This window comes from Sturnus vulgaris, chromosome 5 (genome assembly GCF_052056855.1).
Source record: "Sturnus vulgaris isolate bStuVul1 chromosome 5, bStuVul1.hap1, whole genome shotgun sequence".
NCBI classification, from domain to species: Eukaryota; Metazoa; Chordata; class Aves; order Passeriformes; family Sturnidae; genus Sturnus; species Sturnus vulgaris.
The window spans coordinates 56,693,289-56,708,914 of record NC_142247.1 but is presented as its reverse complement, the minus strand read 5'-3'; the positions used below and the strand labels follow the sequence as shown (position 1 = coordinate 56,708,914).

General features: G+C 44.5%; 1 protein-coding gene and 1 long non-coding RNA gene across 5 annotated transcripts in view; both read right to left on the bottom strand.

Annotated features, from left to right (window-relative positions):
• Positions 1-3,240, bottom strand: part of BRD1 (bromodomain containing 1) — a 58,462-nt gene extending 55,222 nt beyond the window's left edge. For 2 of the 4 annotated variants that reach the window (XM_014868941.2, XM_014868943.2), the window contains exon 1: positions 3,096-3,240. The gene's annotated coding sequence lies outside the window, so the exon portion shown is untranslated. The remainder of the gene's footprint in view (positions 1-3,095) is intronic. The other 2 variants (XM_014868940.2, XM_014868942.2) reach the window with 1 other exon arrangement.
• Positions 3,241-3,765: 525 nt separating this feature from the next.
• Positions 3,766-13,629, bottom strand: LOC148223727 (uncharacterized). Its single transcript, XR_015804055.1, has 2 exons — positions 10,138-13,629; positions 3,766-9,263 (listed from the first exon to the last, which is right to left on the bottom strand). It is a non-coding gene; the product is annotated as an uncharacterized LOC148223727 (long non-coding RNA).
• Between the last annotated feature and the right edge of the window lie 1,997 nt (positions 13,630-15,626).

Genomic DNA, 15,626 nt, shown 5'->3' with positions numbered 1-15,626 from the left:
CAAACCTGATGGACATTGTCAAGTTTAAAATTCTATTTCACTCATTCCTTCCTCCCAATAAATCATTAATAATTGGCATCATCCAACCTCAGCTACATAAAAACCCCTTAATCTTTAATCACTGCCTAAAGTATTACTAGGGACTCACCATTTCAAGCTGCATTTTGAGTCAGGGCTGCTCACTACAACACAACTATTCTTAGCATGTATTGCCAAAATAGCAGAGAAATAGAGAAATCAAAACACAACTACTGTGAAAGGCCAGTATATCTATTTCAGGAAGAAAACAGTAAGCACTGAACAACTACATGAACGACTCCACGCTGCTTGTCTTTCGCTTAAGTCTATGATGCCAATTCCTAAAGGCCTCAAAGTACTGAAGGAACTGCTTTCACAGGAAGATTAGATCACTTAGGCAACTAACCCTAAGACTAGCTCCTGAAAGGCTCTAATCTGTCTGCTCTCACAAACAGATTCTGCTTTCATAATCTAAGCTAGTTTTATTATTCATGCAAAAATGGTGCTTCTCGTACATCTGACTTTTACCCAACTAATTCTTAACCCTTATTACTAGTTTCTGTACTGTATAGCCAACCGTCAGTGCCCAATCATGACGGATCTCTGATTTGCTCTTTATAAACAAAAGAAGAATAAAAGAGGCTCCACCTCTTCAAATAACTTTGGAAGAAGCATTTAATAATTAAATTCTGTAAAACAACACAGGATTCGATCATATTAGTTTCTTAACTGTAAAAAGCAGTTTAAACAATTAATACTGCCAAAGAAGGCCCAACAACTAAAACCAGAAATGTACCAGTAATTTAACCAAAATTAAAAGTTAGTTCCCAGTTTCAATGCAGATTTTGTAATTCAGAGACCCAAAGGTAATACAATGGCCCTGATTTCTGTTATGGTGAACAAATAACGATGGATTCTTCAGCTAAAGCACACTGATGTGTCAATGTACAGCAACTTATTACAGATCAGAATAGACTCAAATTACTCATCAATCAAAAAACCGCAGTTTACAGCACTTTTACCTTATATAATTGCATTTAAATTCTGTCTAGATGTAAAAGTCTGTTTTAGTATTTTTAACGCCCCTTTCTACATTTTAGCTGGTTGTGTATCTGTTCATATGGCTCCTGAGGATAGAGACTTTTGGAAAAAACACAGAGGGAGGGATGAGAGGTGACCTTCAGAAATCAAAAACATGTGTAACTTGTCAACACTACCTTAGCCCAGTACCACAGAAAAACACATTAATGCTATGTTTCCAAGCACTACATCCCCCCTCTGTTCCCAAGATTCTCAAGTATGGCTTCAGGCACTAAAAATAGGAAGAAAATACTCAAAAGCACAAGATCTTTAATCTTGCTTAAAAATTTAGGACAGCTTTTGCAAAAGTCAAAATGTATGAACCAGACTGATAGATGTTAGCCCAATAATTTTTTAAGTATACTGTAATATTCAAAAATATTAAATTAAAATAATTAAATTTAGCATTAAAACAGTAAATACAGTTGAATTAGGCAGGAAGTTACAGTCTCAAACACAGACTGGATACCCTACAAATACAATGTAATGCAACCAGAATTGAAACTGGTAGTACTCAGGCCGACTTTCATGCAAATTCAGTGTGAATAACTTAAATGCCTCAGAAGCCAAAGCACTAAAGCACTGGGGGTTTTTTTGTTTGTCCAAAATTCTTCTGTTTGCAAATGTTCTATACATACTCTGGAAAAAGACCAGAGTTCTGCATAACAAATTCATGACCTACAACTGGTTGGCTTTTCCTAGGCAATTACCAGATAGCATTTCTCCCTCCCACCCCTTCCCAGCATCCTGTAGATCGATAGGAATGAGGACCAAGACCTACATTTGAAGAGCAAACTAAGACAAGTTTCCATTAAATGCTCACAAAGATACTGCACTAACCGCACACAAAATTATTTAAGTGCACTTCTGTTAGTACTCTCCTGCCCTCAAAGACTACAGGATATTAACCAGGAAAGTTATGCACAACTCTCATCTCCTAGAATTGCATCAGCTACTTGGGAAGGAAATCACCAGCAGACGTTTATCCTCACCATAACAGAAGTACACGGGGACAGCTGTTTCTGTGAAATACACGGTATGAGGCAAAAAAAAAAAAAAAAAAAAAAAAAAAAAAAAAGCTATTTATCAAGGTGTAAGATAGCTAAAACCACATGAAAAGTACAGTAGCATACCCTTCCAAATCACAATCCCTGCCCTAGTTACCTTCCTCCTCTTCAAATAAACTGTCTTTGGTCCCTGGATCCCCTGTTCAAAGGACTAAGGAATTTCATTCTCAGTAGCACTTTCAGGTAGACCATTAAAAAGAGAAAGACACAGGAATGCTCCTTAATCCTAGACAATGAGGGCCGGTAAGCAAACAGCGCTTACACGCACTCCGGGAGGACACCACCCGCCGCTTCAGCCGCGCAGCAGGAGCGATTCCCTGCAGCACGGCCCAGAGCGAGGGCTCACGGAGCCCAGCGAACGTGCGCTGGCACGGCCAAGGCACGCGGGACCACCAGAGCCGCTGTCCCCGCGCCGGCCCGGCGGAAAAAGCGCGCCGCCGCCAGCTCCCGCAGCCATCCCGGAATCCTGCCTCCCGCGCGCGGCTGCTCACGCCCCCGGGCCCGCCCTCGCCGGTGCCGCGCCAACACTTCCTGCCCACGCCCAGGGAGCCTCCAACGCGCTCCCTCCCCTCCCGCCGATGGTTCCTGCCCGGCGCGGCGCTCCCCCCTCCCGGCCCCCGGCAGGATGGTTCCTGCCCGGGCCCATCATCTCCAGCCCTTCCCAACAGTCACTCCCTCCCCGCCGCGAAAATACTCGGCCCACAAATATGGCGGCTGACAAAACAGCTCCAGCGGCGCCCTCCCTCCCTCCCCCAGACCGCTGCGCTCACCTCGCCTTCCCGCCCGCCCGCCCGCAGCTGCCCCCCCCCGCCGCAGGCTGCCGAGCCCAGTCCGCCCTGCTCTTTCCCCCATGCCGCCCTGCCGTTCCGCCGGCTCCCGGCCCCGCAGCCCCCACCCGCCGGCTCCCGCCGCCCACCCGGCCGTACTCACGCTGTGGGAGCCGCCGAGGAGCGGCTGACAGACCTCCCGCTCCGCCGCTGCGGCCGACGCTCGGCCGGGTTAATGGCGGAGGCCCCGCCGGTGCTGCCGCCTGGCCCCGCGTCCGGCAGCCGCGGGCGGCCGAGCGGGCGCTAGGAGGGCCGCGCTGCCCGCGGCGGTCACCCGGCGCTGGGTGCGGGGCTGCTGCTGCCGCCGGGCGCGGCGCATTCGTGAGGCGCGGCGCGGGTCGCCGTCCGGCTGCGGGCTCGGCGCTCGGCTCCCGGGGCTGAGCGGCTCCCCTCCCCCCGCGGCACAAACAATGCGGCTTCACCACAGCGCTGCGCCGACGGGGGGGAGGAGGAGAGGAGAGGAGAGGCGGGCGGGGAGGGAGGGAGCGAGCGAGGGAAGGGACGTGAGGGCGCCAGGCGCCGCCCAGCCCCGCCGCTGCCGCCACCGCGGGGCGGTGCCTGCGCGCCGCCGCTCTCCGCGCCCGGGGCTGGCAGCGGCCGCGCTCGGGGCGGGAGCGCGTTGGCCCCGCGACCGCCGCGCTCCCGTCCAGACTGGCCGGCCCCGAGCCTGAACCCGCCGCGCGTCCCTGGTAGAACGTTCGAACGGCCCAGCGCGGGGGCCAGGGAACGGATGGAGGCGGGACGCGGCTCGTTACAAAACCGAGGCTCAAAAGTTAAAGCGAGTGGTATTTATTATCTCTGGGGGGAAGTCCAAGCTCAAGATTCCTTACGTAGATATAGTGCTTGAAAGTCAGCTCTTTCGTGGTCTCTGGGTCAAGCTGCTGCTTGTAGATTAACTGATTATACTTTGACAGAGAAAAAGAAGGTTATTTCTGGTTCCCCCTGCGAAGGACACCCTTGGTTAGGTATTATTTTTAGATACCTACTACAGCTATACTCGAGAACTGGAGGATTATTTCTGCAATATATTTCTGCAAGGCAGCTGCACCCACAGCCTTAAAAAACGTTTAGCTGGCCCAGCCTAACACAAACACTTGCCTGTGCTGATCATCCAGAACAAGTCCTACATATAATAAAAAGGAAGTGATTGAGAGTAGGTGTGATTCTCTTTACCCATCAGTATTTAGCATCCACTGAGCTGAATTGCTGCAGAACAACTTACCAATTCATTTTTTATGTTTTCTCTAGCAGTAAAATGTTTTCTTGCCTCAAAAATCAGTTGGTCCTACAATATATATATATGACTAGGGAATCAAAATTAGATATACCTATTATTAATTGCAGATAGTTAATTAAGGTCCAGAGAGTTTAAGCAACTAGGCTACAGAAATCTTGTAGAATAGGAGAAGTACTTTCCAAATTATTTTTCCTCATAAGGAACCATTTAGCACACTGATCTCTGAACAAAACACAAGCTATTAAAGCATCTAACACTTGTGCAGTCTGCTCAGTGTTGGAATAGATCCCTAGGCTCAGACAGAGAAAACACCATCAATGTCCAATATAAGAAAGTTCGTATTAACTATGGAGGCCATCTAGTCATTTGTATACTTTCCTGTGAGGAACTACTCCCCAGTTAAATTTTTTTTAGTGATCCTGCCATCAATCTCAGAAGTCTTACAACATGCTGATAGAAGCTAGTGTTATTGCACTAGAATACAACCTGTGATAGAAAGGCATTAAAGAGGGAGCATCATACCACATCATGTGCATTAGTATGCAAAGTAGAAAAATGAATAGAAATAATGTTGTCAAAAACTTAGTATTATGATAAGGAAATATACTGGTTTATCTTTTAAGGGATAATTCACATATGTATCTGCTGTGCACCTGAACAAATACGTTTTAAGTGGAGACAATTTTTCCACAGAAACCTTGATGGTGTCCACATTCTAATGTCTGAGCCACAGAAACTCTGGCTTTTTTCCAGTTTTTTTTTTTTTTTTCTGCCTGATGGATTACAGCATTCCATAGTCCCTGGACATCCCTTTGAGAATGTAGTATTCCTTATTGGTATTTTCACCATTTGACCACTTTTCTGTAATTGAAACTCATGCTTCTAGATTCTCCCAACTACTCTCAGTAAGAAGGTGGCATGTAGAGTTTTCACTTTGGACCATCCAGGCTAGGACACAGAAGTATGTCATTCCTTCAGATGATATTTCAGAGCAATGGTACAAAGATCCGGGTACACTCAACAAAAAGCTCTGTATTAGGAGTCTTAGAGTTCAAAATAATTTCTCATTGACCTTATGACAGGCTACCAGAACAGAATGTTCAACCTCTCCATTTTAAGTATTAGTACATTAACCCATGTATTTCAAAATAGAGCAGTATGTAGTACTGTCTGGGGCATCTGACCAGTCCTCAGCATGTGCCTATAACCTCAAAGATCTGTTACCTTTGTCTTTTCCACCTCACAAATGAGACATGGTTACTCAAAAGAATATAATTTTACTAAAATAGAATTTCAAGCCAAAAATCAAGGGCCAAGAAGCCCTCTGATCCATAGTTTGATGGCAACAGATCCCTCACCACCTTTTTTCACACCAGTTCAACATGTGCAAGGGGCTTCAGTCCCAGTCCTTCAGAATCCTCACACCCTTACCTGACAGCATCAAACTGTTAACCAAGTTGCCAGTGCTGACTCACTCTGCATGGAAAACTTCACAGAAGGAGGATCTTCTAGTTGTCAAATTCTCAACAGAATCATTGCAAGAAAGATCACGTAAAGAAACACAATCACTATTTATCTGCCTCGGCATCCTCCTCCATTGTTTCCTTGAATCAAATTTCATGAGACACATTTCTATGTTTCTAAAGCATATCACCTTTGTTTTACAGATTAAAAGTCAAGACTCACTGCAGCACTAAATACTGGCAGGGGTACTGACTTACTTTGGATGCAACTTTGTTTTCCTCTCCTGGCCTGGGCAGCTGGCTGGTGAAGGGACAAAAAAGAACCAGAACTCACCCCACACCTTCCTTACAACCTGCAAGAATATGCATTTTGTGAAAGGTTATATGCCATAACACACATGTGTGGGTTGTCTTCCTATGATGATGACAAATCTGCCTAACCTTGCATGCGATACGTCTGTATGATGCCTGAAGGTAATGTATCACCAGCAAGTTTTCAAGTTTGGCTTCTCCATTATACAATTTACACCTTCACACTCATCTATGAGATACAACATTACCATGGTCCTCTCATTCTACATGGGAATGCTTTTAGATCTCTCTCACTTCATCAGTCATCCTATGTGGCACTGGTAGAATACTCCTGGGCGTGATTTGCAGGTTCACAAGAGGTTGTTCCCAAACCTCACAGAAGCCAGAACAGCGTTCACTGTGGAAAAGATGATGTAACCTTATCAATAGACATACTAGAGCAGCGTGCTGACAAATTTCCAGCTGTTTATTTTCAGTCTGTGTGGCAGTGGTGCAGGATCACTCTGCATCTTCTGGGTGCTTTGCAAATTTTTGTATTTACAGAAAAACACATGTATCACTGATCCATCTCCTAGTTATCATTGACACCTTGTCAGAAAGACTGGTATGTCATACTAGACTGAGTGGGATATATGGTCCAAAATCCTAGATGACCATCCCAGAATGATGATCATATTTTTGGCTTCAAATATATAACAGAACTGTTGGTCCATTTAATTCCTATTTGTTTACTGAATATATTCCTTCTTCTCTAGTTAGGAAAAATCGTCTGGATTTTCCTTCTCAGTCCTCTGATCTGGAAGTTTCAGCTGCATTATGACAAAAGGGAGAATAAAAATGAAATAATATTGGTGTACATAATGTTCACCAACTGCCATGGAATCAAGGATTTTTTGCTTCTTACAGCCTCAGTAACTCTTACTTCCTGCATGTAGTACCTTTCTCATTCTCACAGCCAACGTGGTTCTTTGTTAATGAGACCATTTAGTCTGACCCTTCAGAACAGTTCATGTCAATCCAAATGAAGAGTCTTCACCAAAACACAAGTTTAAAAACAGACTGGGAACTGTGACAGTGCCTTTTATGGTACTGATGAAGGTCAAAAGACCTTTTATCATCCAAGCTCCACCAGAAGTCACGCTTGATCAGAGTGCTTGCTAAGAAATACCTCTGTGAGCTGCATCTGATAAGCAGTCCTATGGAATGTCATATATAGATAAGCTTGAAGATCATTTGACAGAATGGTCTTCAAGTAGTAAAGCTGCTTTGCAAAGGCCCTAACTGCATTTCCATTTAAGCATTTGTTGGAATTAATGCTTAGGGTAACCTACTGCAAGAAGAGGAATGTATCCTGTCACATGCTGACTGAGAGATACACCAAGCACTTTGCTGAGATACACAACTGACAGGGAAATCTACACCCTGCTTTACTTATCCACTATATTGAATCTTTTAATATCATACCTTTAGGATTTTGCAGTTTTAAGATGCTCTCTACAAAATGTGCCCATAACAGTTGCATAGTGGACGGTGCGGACTGACCTCACTCCTCTGGACACTGCAAAGATGAAAAACTAAACTTCACAATCAGGATATACATGAAAACATGTGTAAACTATGCTTCAATAATACAAAACGAAACCCCACACCCAAATTACAACATGCTGCAACACAAGCACAGAGCTTGTCCACGTACTGACCTGTAGGTCTCCCAAACAGCAGAACTACCATCTACTATTTTAGAGACCATTTTATCAAGAACAAACCCTTGGAACAGAGTTATTGGCACTCTTATGTATAATGATATTGCTGTTTCCAAATGAGCAGACAGAGCCATAATCAAGAAAATAATATTCCCCTTCTCTTTCATCATTGTCTCTTCAGTATTAATTATTCAATTCCTAGTGTTTACAGTTCAGCACCTTTATTATGTTCTGCATAGTAACTCCCCCTGCAAAGGTCTTTGTAAGAAGCTATTCCTGCCACAGGATAACTGCCATCTGAACAACCCCTTCATAAACAAGTCACCAATTTTCTGTTTAGCTCCCAGGAGAGCCTCCCTGCATGATCAGATGAAAATGATTACCAGCACAAAAGAGCAGCAGTAAAGTAAATCCAGGATTTGGGAGTGCCCCTTCAGCATCCCCAGTTATTAGCCATCATTAGCTTAGCTTACAAAAGCAGCTGCATGTTTAGAATTGGAGTGTCTGTCAATTCACACAGCATAACTAACTGAGCCAAGTTATGGGCAAAGACAGAATGTCAATGGCAATGGGTAGGAATCAAAATGCAAAACAGTAATTGCTATGTAAAAAGTTCTAAAAATATCATACTTACACAGCAAAGAATTACAAAACAGTGTGGCTAAACAATCTACTTTGGATTTTGACCTCTTTTATTGCAAAACACTGAGGAAACCACAGTAGCAGATATAAGACAGAATTTATAGAAAGTTAATGCAAAAAAAGGACCTATTTGAACTGAACAGTTTTGTCAAATGCAGCCATAACAAAGGGAAAACAAAGTGTGCTCCATACCTATATCTGATACACAATGATTTTTTGAGAAATACAATTTTTTAGTTTCTGTGGTTGTTTTCCTGATCAGGTTCGGGTTTCAGAAGATATGTGAGTTCATGATAAATGAAGTAACTTCTTAAGATAGTATAACCCATGTAAACACTATTATACAAATACATTGTCTCCCTTTCCTACTTTCTGACCCTCTCCTCTACACTGGAAAGGATCCTCTACACAGCATTTATCCAAGCAAAGACTGCCTTCATAAAGTTTAATTATACACAAAGTTAATTTTATTTATTGAAACCCTTACAGTGACTTCTCTATTCTCAGTTCCTCTGGTGTCAGTTAAAATACTTGCAAATTTAATACAAAATGAGGTATAAGATCTGAGGGAAGTTCTTTTCCTAGTTAGCTCACTCAGAAACATGTATCTCTAAGAAACAATCTCCAATGTTTACAATGAGTTAATACTTCAGCTTTAGTATAATTAAGTTAAAATTCAATTAGCAATAAGACCTAAATCCAGTTTTAATTACTTTACTATCTCTTCCTCGTTCATTCTAGAGGATAAACCTGGTCTGCAGATGATTAAGATGGTTCGCAATGAAGAAGTTCGACTGTCAGAATCCCTAGTCATTTGTCACAGAAGAAATTCAAAAATAGATGGGCTCATTCAGAATTAAAACCTTGCATCCTCATTTATATGGGGAAGGACTAAAAGAAGGTGACATCAAAATCTGGGAAGGAAAAATAAAGTGAAAAGTCCGAGGTAAGACTCAACACATGACATCCACAAAAAAGCCTGAACCACGAAGAGCAAGCAACATGGCCTGCAGCTTCCTTTGTTCAGAGAATCCAAATTATTGTATCATTTAACAAGCAGTAATGAGCCCTACACAACCTTGTTTGTCCCAGACTTGCTACTGCCTCAGCCAAGGCCTGATGCTGTCTAACAGAGAACTTCCAAACTCAAGTATATATAAATCAGTTCTGATACCAATGGCTTCGTAATGTAGACAAAATCCCCATAGACCCAATAAAAATACTAGAATAGGAACTCCAAACTGACCACTCCTGAAAGACATACTCCAGCACCATGCTCACTCTACATAAAGGGCAAGTATGATTAAATCTCGTCAGCATGCTGTTATACGCTCAACTCCAAGTCAAAAATCAATGACATGCACCTCTGATATGTTACAGCGTGAGGATCATAGAGATGAAAGAGCTGTGTTCATAAAAATAAGGTAATTAATATAAATGCACAAGGGCATTGGTTTTGGCAATGAATGCTTGCTCCTAACTCCTGTGTGATTGCTCATCCCTTATTTCCTGAGCACCCACTCTGACATCTTGGATCTGATGAGCAGAGCCAAGTACTCACTAAAATAAATGGGGACGTATGCTAAATATAAGTACTTTCCTATGTTACAAGTTCTTAGAAACCATACTCCATGATAGATACTAAATAGATACTAAATTGGACATCCAGACCTAGTACTTTTGACCTCTCTTTTAAGGTTTTGATCGTTGACATTGCCTAGATAGGTTCCTGGAAGAGGCTGAAGTCTATACAAAGAGGAAAGGAGTTAATTTTATTAAATGTATTACCTCAGTGCATACGAAAAATCTGCAATTCTTTGTGCTTTATTTAAGAACTGTTATCTCTTGATGTAGTTTTATTCTTCATGACTTCATATGGAAAACACATCACTGATGCAGAAGTTGCTAGAGGTGAAACCAGAGGTTTGAGTGAAAATAAGCTTGCCAGAACATGTTTGGAGATAAATATTAACTGCTTAATTTTGCTAAAAAAAAGGTAATGGTATCAATACTACTAACTATACTGTTATTATCAATGTTTAGTGTTTCCAAATGTATACAGATGCAAAAAGACAGAACTACATCACTTTATCACTGCAGTATCAACATTATGTTTACTACCAATTAAGAAATGGAAGGAAGGAAGCAATAAAATTAGATTAAGATGAACAGCCGAGTGACTGGAGAGACCCTGGGACCACAAAACTCTGTCTGCAGCACTAAACATCTACTTTTGGCTAATAACATATTGAAATAGGTGTATTTAAGGCATATTTTGAGTTCTGTCACAGTAAGATGGGATATAAGAATTTAATTTAGTTTTCAACTAGGCTCTTGCTATAGCCTCCTTGAGAGCCTTCCAAGTTCAAGGTACACTGCAGTAGAGAGAATGGCAGAGAGACAGTTACTTACAGCTACATAAGTGATGTTTCTTTCTTCTCTGAACCTGTAATACCTATTTTCCAGAGAACCCGAACAATTTATTTGGAAGCATGGTCTTCTAGATTTCTGCTATTCCACAAAACATAATGGGGTGACAGATACTTGCAGTTTGCTCCAGGGACTGGAGTGAGAAATTACTGTTTTATATTCATTTAATATCATATCACTTTTAATTCATGCCAGGTTCAGTTAATCATGCAAATAAAGATGTTTATTCATAATATCTGAAACAGACAAGATTATAAATGCATAAATAGAGGAAAAATCAAAGAAAACAAAATTACTCTTCTGAAGTTAGATAACCAGAGTTTTGTGTTCTTCCTTTCAGGATGCCTTGCAGATTTTCCTAATTATCTGTCTTCCTAAATGACTATGTTCTTTCACATACTTACACCTCAGACTTTAACCTTTATGGAAAATTTGTATCTTTAGATTATCACCACATCAGTGCTGCTACATTCACCACAAGCCGGCAGTCTGGAGCCTACTCTAGGAATTGCAGTTATTTACTCTTTCTTGTGCCTGTCACCAGATCACCACCTCTGTGTTTTATTCATCACATTACTTGGTTGTTTGTCAGAAGACGTTCTGGATCCAGCTTTGCTCAGATATTTAGGACCTAATTTCTTGAGTATCTGGTGTATTTTTGCAAAACAACAAGAACAGAGAAACTCTAGTTATTTCACTCAATCTGTGATATACACCTGTAGATTATATATAGAATCACTGATTGGTTCTCAAGCCATCTAAAAGATAATTTAAAGAAATAATTAACTTTTATTAATCTCAACTTCCCTAACTGCTAAGGAAATTTTCAGAATAGAATGTATGAAAAAATAAAGAGGTACAGAGAGGTGATTACAGAAAGAGCTACACAGTGCAAAAGTGCAAAATTAATTTCCAGTCATTTTTTAATTTACTGTAAAATTTTCAACTATGAATTGTGAAACTCTCTGAAATCACAGCTGTTAAAAAAGGCCATTAACAAAGCCACGTACTATGATATTTAATCTTTCCACACTGTGACAAGTGTAACTATGTCATTTTAACTTTTGCAATTTTATAGTTCTCTAAAAGATGCTTTGTGAGGCGACATATTTCAATACTAATAATAACAGTTGTTACTATCATCACCACCGTAATGTCCTGTCAACAGACCGGTGACAGAGACTTCTTAACTAAGCTCTTGCACCTCTATTACTGTGTCTAGCTGGCAGATCTAGCCAAGATGAAACTTCATTTTTAAGCAGTTTTATTCATATAACTGCACTTTTTAACAGTGGAACACAAGTAACTTCACCTCAAATCACTTTGGCCTCAGTTGCTTGGCCTATAGGTGACTATAGTCACCTACAGTAACTAATATATATACTATATATATAATAATGTCTGTATACACATATATACATGCACTCTGATACAGCTGAACTCCACCAATAAAAAGCAACTCTAAGTTAAAAATTAATAAGGAACAAAGGACTGCCTGCACACAGCATAACAACTATTTTGTTGGCAGTTTGACATGAAACTTGACATGAGATTTCCAAAGGAAGTATTAACCACAACAAATTATTTAGATTTATATCTATATATTTAGATGGATTAGAATCCATTTAGAAAAATCACACCAGTACTTAAGTACACACACCTAATATGGCGGAATGTTGAAGAGCTACACTATTTCGAATCAGAAAGCTATTGACTGATCTCTTCATATACTGCTATATATCCAACCAAAACACTCTTTACTAAATCTGTTCAAATCACAAAGACAAAAGAAGAAAATTAACTGATGAAAATAACTCAGATCAAAAAGCAAGGACTTGCTTAAGCACTGTCTCTCTAAACAACTGCCTTAACTTAAAATTTAAGTTTCCAAAACAGTACTGTTTACAGTATTCTTAAGGTTTTTCTCCTGTTTTCACTCTCAAAGGTAAGAAGTAAGTTCTAACTACCAACACTTTAGGCAAAGAAAGTGAAATCTATGACTGCCACTGAAATTTGACAACAAATGTCACAATCACAGCAGATTAGATCTCACTCAGCTCTCCGGAGAAATGACATGTATCAAAAGGACCCAACAAACCACCCTTCTTCACCCTCACCCCACCTGAAAAGCCTGGATCACTCGGCCCATTGATAACCTTAACTAATGTCTCTCACTCGGAGAAGACAATCACCGACCTACAACCGAACACCAGAACCGGAGGAGCTTTATCCAGAACACGACCTCAAGAATATAGCAGGCCACTGTTTCCCTGAACCGACGCAGTGCATTCCCTTCATCTTTGAACATCCTTCCCTGGGATGCCTGCCCGGGTGAGACTCGAGCGCCACGCCAAGGGTCCCTCCCGAGGCAGACTCAGTACATCAAAACAGCGCCCAGAACTAAACCCACTGCGCGTTAGACCACGCATACACATCAGGGTGGGTTTAACTGCGGATACGAACATTGGAAGCTAAATTCCTGGCAAGACGAGGGCTGCTCTCGGAACAGCCTATCCGTGCCCGCTCCAGCGGAGCGATGTCTGGGAAAGCCTCTCCACGGCCGGCCCATGGGGAATGCGAGGCCCCCGACCGCAGCTTCCCGGGGAAGGCGCAGCCGGCCGGGCAGAGGCCCCGGAGGTCCCTGCAGGCCTAAAGCACGGCAGGAACCGCCCCAACCCCGGCCCGGCACCCTCAGAGCCGCAACCCTCAGCCGCCCCAGGAACAAAGCGGGATGCAGCGACCAGCGGCCGTGCCCTTGCGGAGAAGGCCGGTATCGGGCCCCGGCCCTCCTGTGGGACTGCCAGGACGCGGATACGAATGGACCCCCCCCCCCCACCTCTGAGCATCGCAGCCCGGTGCCGCCATTTTGCGGCCCGGCGCGCTGACATGTCGCGCGCCGTGCGTGGCGCCGCCCCCCGCGCGTGCGCCCCGCGCCCGCGGCGGCCGAGCCGGGGCAGCTGCTCAGCGCCGCGGCGGCGGCGGAGACAAAGCGCCGGGTAATGAATGGGACGGGCCCGCCCGGCCCTTCCTCTTAACTCCTTCGGGTCCGGCCGGGCGGCGGCAGCGGCGACCTCCGGCTTCCCCCACGGCGGCCGCCCGGGGAGGTGAGTAGCACTGTTCCGGCACCGGGAGGGCGCCGGGCAGGGCGGTACAGCTCTCTGGTCTCACACACCCCCCCTCCCCCTCCTGTGCCCGCCACCGCCGCGTTTGGCCTCAGCGGCCTCGGTGCCTTGCGCGGCCGGGGACCTGCGTCCCGGGCCCGGCGGCGCCTTGTCCCTCCCAGGAACGCCCGCGGGACAGTGCCGCTAGGCCGGGGAGGGGGCGTGTGGTGTCGGGGCAGTGCAAGGAAGCCGGGAACCAGGCCCGCGGTGCCGGCTCCATTGTCTGCGGGGCCCCGCAGGGGGCCCGGACGGCCCGGTGAACTGAGGTCGCTGGTGCCTAGGGGTTCGGTGCTGTCTCGGGCTGCCCGGCGGGCCCCCAGCGTCCCCCGCCCGGGGAGGGGTGCCCGCCGCGGCGCCGGGTGCGTCTCGAGTCCCCCCGGCATTGTGCGCGGTGCGGGCCGGGCCGGCGGGACCTGCCGGGGCTGAGCGCCCGCGCCCACCTGGCGGGGCCGCAGGAGCCGGGCCCGCGGAGGGAGCGGTGACCATGTGGCCGCTGCCATTCCGACCCAAAATGGCCCAGGTAGCCCCGGCGTGGAAAGCCCACCGCCCTCCTCTGGGTGCGAACACCCGGCATTAGGGGCCGCCTGGGGTACAGGCTCCCGAGTCGATGCCGGGACCGGAAAGCCCGGGAAATCCTGAAAAGCGCTTCCCCCCCGAGAAACAGGACACGAGGTGGGCAGGCGCCCGCCAGCGGCTTCGGCCGCAGCGTAAGCACCGCGTCTGCGCTTATGTGCGGTGAAGTTCCAGCTATCCCTTCTGGGGAGAGTCGCTCAAGAATGGTGTCTCGGAAAAGTGCAGAATTTAGCTTTCTTGTAGTGCTGCTCTCGTTTTCTGCTTGGGGCGTGGTAACTTTGCTTAAAAGTGTCTTTTGTAGCTTCTAGATCTACACTGAGACAGCTGCTGATGTTACACTGCTTGTGTTAGAATGTTTACTGGAGTTCTTAGGGTGTCCAATACTCTTAAAGTTGTCTGCTGCATATACAGCCTACTAAAAGTATAAAAACATGTATTATTGTATTGAAAGGTTAAAGCCTCTTTTGCCTTAATGGTGGTTGTACTTATCATTGCTAAGTTCAGTAGAGTTAGGCTTTGCAGTGTAGAGACCTTTCTCCGTTGTGCTTGTGTTAGAAGCAGTCCTGTCTTCTTTCTGGGGCTTCCTTTGAGAGATTTCAATAATTTAGCATGAGCTGTCATGCTACACCTATAATAGTATGCAGAGGAAGCTTTTCAAGCCCCCATAATGTGAATGTACTTTCCAGACTTTCCTTACATGTTATTGTCTTTAAGGCCCACTATACATGTGTATCTGTTTTGATTTTCAAGAGCATGAGCACAGCATTTTTCTTCTAAAGGTTATCTTCAGTAATGCAGTGTTTCACTTTAAGAGCAGGCGTCCACCTTTGGGAGAACATTTGTGGCTTACATACTGGGGGGAATGAAGTCTGGAAGACTTTATCAACTATCCCCAAGATACTATGCTGCTACTAGGAAGCCTGTGTTTGTGCAAATACTGGGCAGGGGCATTCTAATTATTATTCACTATGGAGACTGGTTTTGCAGAGGAAAAAAATCTGTTCAAAATAAATTATTTTGTGTGCTTTTAGAAGTTTGAGTACTGTCCGCTAGGTGTAAGACAAACAGACAAGGTGCTACTTCGGTATTTTATGTTGCTAGTACCTTTCAGCT